This window comes from Chelonia mydas, chromosome 7 (assembly GCF_015237465.2).
Source record: "Chelonia mydas isolate rCheMyd1 chromosome 7, rCheMyd1.pri.v2, whole genome shotgun sequence".
Classification (NCBI taxonomy): Eukaryota; Metazoa; Chordata; order Testudines; family Cheloniidae; genus Chelonia; species Chelonia mydas.
This window is the reverse complement of record NC_057853.1, coordinates 23187696-23193958: the sequence shown is the minus strand read 5'-3', so window position 1 is coordinate 23193958 and position 6263 is coordinate 23187696. Positions and strand designations below refer to the sequence as shown.

Here is a 6263-nt window from a genome sequence, read left to right as displayed (position 1 = left end):
ATAATGCCACTACATAAATCCATGGTACACCCGCACCTTGAATTCTGCATGCAGTTCTGGTCACCCCATCTCAAAAAAGATACATTAGAATTGGGAAAAGCACAGAGAAGGGCAACAAAAATGATTAGGGGTATGGAACAGCTTCCATAGGAGGAGAGATTAAAACGATAGGGACTGTCCAGCTTGGAAAAGAGAGGACTGAGGGGAGATTTGATAGAGGTGTATAAAATCAATAATGGTGTGGAGAAAGTGAATAAGGAAGTGTTAGTTACCCTTTCACATAGCACACGAACCAGGGGTCACCCAATGAAATGGATAGGCAGCAGGTTTAAAACAAACATAAGGAAGTACTTCTTCTCACAATGCCATCAGCCTGTGGAACTCGGTGCCAGGGGATGTTGTGAAGGCCAAAAGTATAACTGGGTTTAAAAAAGAATCAGATAAGTTCATGGTGGAGAGGTCCATTGCTGGCTTTTAGCCAAGACGGTCAGGGATGCAACCCCATGCTCTGGGTGTCCCTAAACCTCTGACTGCTAGATACTGGGACTGGACAACAGGCGATAGATGATTCAAACTGCCCGGTTCTGTTCACTTCCTCTGACACATCTGGCACCCAGCCACTGTTGGAAGACAGGATACTGGGTGAGACAGATCCTTGGTCTGACCCAATGTGGCCATTCTTACGTGCTTAAGGTCTCATCTCTTGCGAAACTGTGCATGTCTAGTGCTATGACTGTGAAAGGCAGCAGGATGGTGAGGATTTATCCCCTAATAAGGTTGATCTAATTTCTTCCTACTTTAGCTCATAATTCAGCCCAGTTTTTGCTTTTCCCCAACAGAGTGAGTGAAGTGCTAGGCAGGTCTGTTGCTCGTGGCCTTTCCTTGAATCCACAGTTATCATGAAGTGGATCAACCAAAAAAGAAGGGACAGGACACATCTACTTTTTATGCAAGATAAAGAAGAATCTTTATTTTACACTGATCGAATCCACTAGCTAGTGCAATAAATATTACAGCCACTGGCTAGCCTGACTGCACCTGAGCGTGGGTCATTTTGAAAGTGAGAAGGCTAAATAATCCCAGCATCAGAAAATGGGCCTTACCTTTCCAATCCAGGAGCTGGTCTCTTGGCTTTCTGGCACATGATGCTGTAGCAGAACAACGTTAAGTGCAGCTTTCTAGCCTAGTTGGCCATGAAATGGGTTCTCCTTCCCGCGCTTAACTTCTGGGACCTACTGCACCATAAACAAACCAAAAGCTTTTGCTTAGGAAACTCGGATGCTTCGCCAATGCTGGCCAGAAGGTGGCGGCCTTCGCCTGCAAATCTCAAAGAGCCCAATTAGCTGTTCAATATCACTAGAAATCATTGCTGTTGATAGAGATAAATGGGTAATACACTATCTATGTAACAATAGTTTAAAAAAAAAAAAGAAAAGAACTTTTCATCAACGGCTAATCATGTTTTTTTATTGCTTTGCTTTGCATTTTCTGGGGAATAAAACCTCAGAGGAGCCCACTCTGGTGGAAAATGAAAGGGCATATAAAAAAAATGAACGTACATGGATTCTAAATATTTCAGGTTGTATGACTTTGTGTTTGACCTTAGCAGAAGATGAACTAATCCTGCAATATAATAGACTTTCATAGAGATATGGAAAATGGCTGCTTTTTTATCTCAGTTGCCATGGGAACCATCAGAGAGAAGGCCTAGCTGAGATGCAATAGAAGGTTATTAAATGTGTGCTTGTGTATATTGGAAAAATACAGCTTTTTGTCATCCTGTGTCACTCATAGGTCTTTAATACCTAATGTTTAGGTTATTAATAAACTAACAGGTCCATTTTTTGCAGGGAACAGCGGTGAATGCAGCTGTAAAAAAAAAAAATTAGTACAAGTTGGACATTTGCAAAACTCTTTCATAGGGGCAGAGGCTGTTGGGCTGGTTTTTCTGAGCTATTATTTCCCTCAAGTTTCCACCAAAGTTTTCGTTCCTTCCTTGAGGGAAAGCGAAGGAATACAGGAATGGAGCCCACCTATTCAACAAGGCAAAGATCGCACGCCTCCCCTCCTCTTTGTCTTGTACTGGCATGGAAGCCAATGGGACTAGAAGGTGGTGTGGGTCTCACATAGCTGCTTCAGCACAAGGCTGCCAAGGTGAATCATACTGCACGTTGGCCACGTCGTTGTGCTGGGTTAAGACCTAAGGGGGGAAAAGGCTTTAGGAAATATTTCTCGGCTAGAATTGTTCCCCTTTTACATTTTTTTTTTTAAAAACCCAGGCAGCAAATTAAAGTAACAGACTGCAAAGAAGGAAAACAAGACGCAAGGATTGATGGCGGAGAACAGCAAAGGAGAGCCAACATGTCTCTCCAGGTGAAGGGATAGTTTCCCTCTCCCCCGCACCTCCCTGGAATTTGAAGCTGGGGGCAGAGCAGAGCAAACTCTCCCTGCTCTGCCTGGGCTTTGGGGCCAGGGTGCTGGGGCGGGGCGACCCTTCCAGGGGCACGTGGCAGGCCCCGCTCTGGGGAGTCAAGTCACTGTGCAGGAGGCATTTTCCTTAGGCAGATGTTCGCAAAAGCTCGGGCTGCTGGTGCCCGTGTCCCGGGCTGGAGGGAAGCGCAGTCACACGGCGCTGTACCCGGGGCAAGACCCCATCTCCTGCGAAACGGTGCGGACAACAAAATACCCCTGCTCTGGGCTCCCCACCGGAGCGGGCTGCCTGGGGGGCCAGGGCTGCGGGGTGAATGCTGCCTGCCTGAGCCCGGGACATTGGAGCCAGGCCCCCAACCGCGACCGGGGGCAGCGGGGATGCGATCTGCTCCCACGATCAGCCCCGGCGCCCACCTAGCCTCCAGCTCGCACGGGAACCCCAAGGGGAGCCCGGCCTACCTGCCCCCGTTCACACTTGTCCCGAACCGCCTCGCCCGGCCCCCCGGGGAGAGGAGGGAATGAGGCAGGGCTCCCCACGCCTACCTGCCCCGGGGTCAGCCGGGTGCCTCTGCCCCAGCAGCCCGCGCGTCCCCGCGGCAGAACCCAGGGCACGGGGCGCTCCGGAACGAATCCGAATCAATCTAAAAGCGACAAATCCGGAGCTAATCGCTTGGGGACGGGACAACCCAGCCCCGCGCGGGAGCCGTTGAGCGCAGCAGAGGGGCTGGCTGGGGATTATTGACCCAGCACTAGCCGATAAATGCCCAGGCGGCCGCGACCTGCTCCTCAGCCACTTAGCGCCCTAACCCGGAGCCGGTGTGCTGGGCTCTGCCGGGGAGTTAACCCCTTCGCTGCCTCGGGCCAGCGCGGGGCGCCCTGTGCTGCCAGCGCCTCGGAAAGCGAGGTGGCTTCCCGGAGCGGGGAAGCTGAGGCTGGAGGGTTTGGGGAAGAAAAGGGGCGAACCAATGAGTGCCAGATCCTAGCGGGGGCAATTTGGTGCCGGACTGTCCTCAATCAACAGCCCTCCAGCAGCCTGGCGCCAGCGACCCCAGGCCAGGGCACAACAACCGCCCCGAGCCAGACTTCGGTTTCGGAGCTGGTCTGAAGGCAAGCGAGCAAAGCTGCTTATTTCTCCCGGGCAGGGGATCCCCAGCATGTCCGGACTGGAGGCAGCCCCTGCGCAGAGGCTGGGCACCTCCCAGTCACAGAAAGGGGGACCAGATCACAACGAGAAAAGGAGTACTTATGCTCAGATAAATTGGTTAGTCTCTAAGGTGCCACAAGTCCTCCTTTTCTTTTTGCGAATACAGACTAACACGGCTGCTACTCTGAAACAGATCACAACTGTTTGTCTTCATTTGGTTTCCTACCGAAAAACAACCTCTCCCACACCCACCTGTGTATAGATATAAACGTAAGGTAACGATCTCTCTCCCTATGATCACACCCTTGGGGTGGGGAGGGTCTGTGTGTGCCGTTAGATATATATTTATTCAGGCAAGTTTGCCATCTCCTAAGTGGTCCAACCAAATCTAAAGGAGTCGTTACAACGTGTGTTTTTCCCCCCCTCCCTCCCATATTCTTGTGCCATTTTTCTCGCCAGTGTCAGAGATGGTAGGAGCGCACTTTGTTACACAACGAATATAACAGTGAATAAATGAGGAGTGCTAACAAAATATGAGCTGTTAAAGATACCAGCCTCACGAATAGCCCATGCATTGCACACACACACACACACACACGTGTGTATTTCTAGACAATCGCTGGCTGGGCACACACATGCAGGGCTCACACACAAGCATGCATGCATGCTAAGTCAAGCAAAGAATACATAGATTTTGCCTATCTGCCGATCAAACGCGGAGATCTGCTCTGGTAAATGATGCATTAGATGCGGTGGCTGTATTTGTTGTGTGAGTTTTGAAAGGGTCCTGATAATCTGGAAGCGAGAGATAAGGAACACCATTTATTCAGCAGCACTTTGGAACCAATTTTCAACCCTGTTCAACCCCATTCTCCAGCAGCCTCCAGGAGCCCAGGAGATAAGGATTGGGCTATTCATTATCTTCACAAGGAACAAAGATTAGCTAGCAGAGATGAAAAATTACCCCTGGATAGTAATAAGGAGGAGAACCTCTAGAGTAGTGGAGCCTATATTCTCTCCGCTGCTACTACTGCCTTTAAATTCTCTCCCTCTCTTTTCTGTTAAATCGATATTGAAAGGGTTGGGCGATTTGTTAAACCTACTCACTGTCTATCATATTTTTTCAATATGCAGAATGTGGTTGTTACAGTGGAAGAAAACGGTGCGGGGTTTTCCCCCCCTTACCCTCAGACTTTAAAATGACATCTTTAGCATGAAACCTAACTGGTGCAGGCAGAATAAACCCTCATTAGCCTATACTAAGCATTCAGCAAAATACATTTTTAAAACCTGTATTGGGTCACGGTGGAGTTTGGGGATTACTCCGTACAGACATCTGACCAGCCGGGCAGATAGCAATGCAGTTCTCAAAGAATAGACATTTATCCGAAACTCTGACCTTTCTACAAAATTAAAGCAAAAACACCACACACACACACACACACACAGCGCCTCTGGGTTCAAATCCCCATCTCTATTAAAATGCATGCGTAAGAACCCCACGGCTACTAACCCTTTGAATTACACAGGACCTTCCAGGTTAGGGGACTTTTTTTTTTTTTAATTCGAATATCTGGATTTGCAATAGCGCCTGGCTTTTGCCTTTAAAATATGAGCACTTTTTAAAAAATAATACAGCCTTTCTTTTTTTTTTTTACCCTGAATAAATCTGGTTCTGTATCTCATCTCTTAGGACGAAGGGTGATACAGGCGAGTAATTAAAACAGTTACTTTGGAAATGGGCTGCTGGGGGCTGATAAGAATTATCTTTAGCACATCAAGGACCTTCCCCCCCCCAGCCCAGAATCATATCACAAAGACAGACAGAAAATGCCAGCAAAATGGGATTTTTAGTTGTTTTTGTTGCTCACATATTTTTTACAGCCATTATGATAATTCTTCTCCAATGAAACTTTTCTGCTTCCTTCTTGAAACGCATTTCTCCCTCCCCTCCCCCCCGGGATTTTTTTTTACGTTAGTGTGATCATTTAAATTGGGAAAGTGGGGTTCCCCTTGCCCCCAAAAGGAATTTAAAATATTTGAAGTGTTGGTATTGCATCCCATCCTTTCCTAATCGAAGGGCAATATTCTCTCTCACACGCTGCCTTTTGCCTGAAGAGCGGATATACAGTTTAGACACAGCCCTTGCTGTGTAATGTACCAAAGAAGTTATTTTGCTAGCTGTACTATGGAGGGTGGGGGAAGTGAGGGGGGACAAGGTGAAACTCCCTATAAACCAATAAGAAAATAAAGAGCAAAGGTGAAGATTTCCAGCCTTGCGCTGAGTCTAGCTGCTTGCAAACATTTTCAAACACATTAGTTCTGGCTGACTTGCCTAATGGGCTGGGATAGATGCATTTTAACATTTCTTTCTTTGCGCACAACGACTCGCTGGTTGGTATCTGCTTTTTAATTCCTTCCTCCAGCCCCCTCCCCACACACAGAGCTGATATTACGTTCAGGTGCATAGTCCAGCAGATTAAAATTATGGACAGAAAAATAAGAACGATTATAAAAGGCCAGCATGTTAAATGCAAGATTTACTCCCCTCACCAGGAAGGGAAAAGAATACAAACTGTTCTCCTTTCTTGAGAGAAATAGGAAATAAAGGAGCAAATAAAGAGAGACTGCAGCTATATAGACCTTAAATCTGAATCCCATATTTCTTAGGAGACTGTAGTGTCTTTGT

At 47.6% G+C, this 6263-nt stretch overlaps 1 long non-coding RNA gene across 1 annotated transcript; it reads right to left on the bottom strand.

The window, feature by feature from the left end:
- Positions 1 to 477: 477 nt before the first annotated feature.
- Positions 478 to 3191, bottom strand: LOC122466612. The gene is made up of 3 exons (XR_006292265.1): positions 2974 to 3191; positions 2034 to 2200; positions 478 to 1869 (listed from the first exon to the last, which is right to left on the bottom strand). It is a non-coding gene; the product is annotated as an uncharacterized LOC122466612 (long non-coding RNA).
- Between the last annotated feature and the right edge of the window lie 3072 nt (positions 3192 to 6263).